The sequence below is a fragment of the Mustela nivalis genome (genome assembly GCF_964662115.1).
Source record: "Mustela nivalis genome assembly, contig: HAP1_SCAFFOLD_811, whole genome shotgun sequence".
Lineage (NCBI taxonomy): Eukaryota > Metazoa > Chordata > Mammalia > Carnivora > Mustelidae > Mustela > Mustela nivalis.
The window spans coordinates 40,433-42,959 of record NW_028135853.1 but is presented as its reverse complement, the minus strand read 5'-3'; positions in this window follow the sequence as shown (position 1 = coordinate 42,959).

The window sequence follows — 2,527 nt, the reverse complement described above, 5'->3', positions numbered from 1 at the left end:
GTTGTTCTCCTCTGAGTGGTTAGATTTTCATAGATCCCGTGCTTTGCTTTTGTCAGGATTTACCTGGATTATCAAAATCCTTTTCTTGTGCCAGTGAAGCCTAAGAAACAGTCCTAATGAGAGAACCAGGAACTCAAACAGATCATATTTATCCTGAATGATCTGTCCAAAATGAAAAATTCGTTTCTGAGGAGCCTCAAGATCTCTGAGAAGGGAAGTTTCACCAACTCTGTCATGTAGGGCATGAATTCTGATTCTGTGTCAATTGTCCTACTTTCCCAGCTAGTAATTCTCTACCTCAGAAAGCCCACTCTCAATCGTTTCCTCTTTCAAAGGCAGTTGCTCTTAGAGTCTGCACATGGCACTTGGGGCCTGTTGGTCATTGGCTACTGCCCTCTGTACCTTGGGTCTAACAGCTGCGGGGCATCAAGATGAGCACGTCTCTTGTTCTAGTACTTAATATACTTTGGGGCACATGGTAAGCAATAATCACTTCTTTAGTTGATCCAAGTGTTGGACCTTTCTTAATTATTTTACTACCACAATTTACTTGTTCTAAGATTTGTCCCCCCCCCATTTTAATATCTGTTAAGGTGGCACTCACCTTGCACTTGATGACATATCCTAGTTTAACTGACAGCATTTCACTTTCTTAGTCGAACATAAACTACAGTGCATCTTACCCTTGATGAAAGCTAGGATGCAATTAAATACTCTATTATGGTTACTATTCTGATATTTGAAATCCTCCGGGGGCTCCCTGTGCCCCCACAGTGTAGTACCTCACCTGCTCGCCATAGTATACAAACCCTCTCACCCCCAGTGTTAACCCCGGGGCTCAGCCTCCATCCCCAGGTGATGCTGCCAGATCAGCTGTCGGTTGTCATGAACTTGCTGTAGTTTCCCGAATGCACTGTGCTGCCTCCTGGCACTTTGAAACTTGACACACTCATCCTCATTCTTCGCTTCGCCCTTGTCTATCACCTCCACTGAACATCTGTTCCTAAGTGGCATTTCCCAGCTCCCACCTACCCTTGGCAGTCTATTATCTCCCTGTGGTAAAGCCTGTCACACTGCACCATGGACATGCCCGTTGTCCCCCTGAGAAGAGAAAAGGGACAATGAGGGACCCCATCATTTGCAGCTCTAGTGCCGAGCACCATGCCTGGCTTGTAGGAAATGCCAGATCATGAAGACAAACGGAGATCATCCTCTGGCTAAAACCAGCTCTTCTTTGCCTACCGCAGGATCTGGATCAATAAAGAGCAGCCAGTTATTATTGCTGGTTTTCTAGGGATTTTTACCCCATATATTTCCCAGGTCTTTACTCTTTTTGTAGCACTTTAATTCAGGCTTCAACCACTTCCTAGTCAGATCAGGTGAAATCATTTTCCTTCCTATACCCTCGATGTATTTCACATCTAGTAATTCTTTTTTTAAAGATCTTATTTACCCATTTGACAGACAGATCTCAAGTAGGTAGAGAGGGAGGCAGAGAGAGTGGGGGGAAGCAGGCTCCCCGCTGAGCAGAGAGCACGATGTGGGGCTCCATCCCAGGACCCTGAAATCATGACCTGAGCCGAAGGCAGAGGCCTAAACCACTGAGCCACCCAGGAGCCCCCATATCTGGTAATTTTTAAGCAACGTGGATTTGCTGCATCAAATAGTTCCTTCTTCTTCAAATATAAATATATAAATAAAGTGATCAAGTCACTCGCATGTCTTAGGAGAATGTCATACCTTTATTAGCAACCTTGTAATCTTGGCCATTGGTTTTGATTTTTGTTTTGGTTAGATTTGGTTCGGTTTTTGTCATTTTAAAAATCCCTCCAGCCCTTGGCTCTCTCTGACCTGAATGCTTTCAGCTGTTTCTGAAACAAAATAGTCCCGGCAGCGAAAACTCTCATTGTTTACAGTGGCGCCCCTTCTGAACACTCTGTTAATAAAAAGGTTTTTTTTTTGTTTTTGTTTTTGTTTTTCGGCTATGGTAAATGTGGAACAACAATGAGGTATTTCAAAGAGGTGAACCACAGATAAATTTCTCTAAGTGTGGGTGAAGGTTACTCAAAAAGGAACTTGACAAGGCTTTTAAAGATATCGACAATCATTATAACATAACGTGACTGATTGTTACCGTGCTCTTAACTGGGCAAACACTTGTTGGCTTCCAAGAAAGACTAACATAGTTGAGATGGTTCTAGCGGCCTTCTAGCACAGGGTCTCATGAGGCAGGGATTCTAGCCACTGGCTGTGCAAGGCATGAGGCCTGTTAGTGATTCTATTTTTTCCTCTGCAGAATAGGTCTTTCTACATTCCAGGTCCTTTCTACCCCAATAAATAATGCGGCGATTCTCTCAGTGAGTTGTACTATTGGTTTAAACAGCCAACTGTCTCTTTAAAAGGACTTTTGATTAAATTCCTTTAATAAAAAAGTCCTTTCAAAGAAATCTTTTTTCTTTATTTTTTATTTTTTATCCCATATGTTTACTCTGATCGTGGAACTTTGTCATTTTGACCTTCTCTGCTG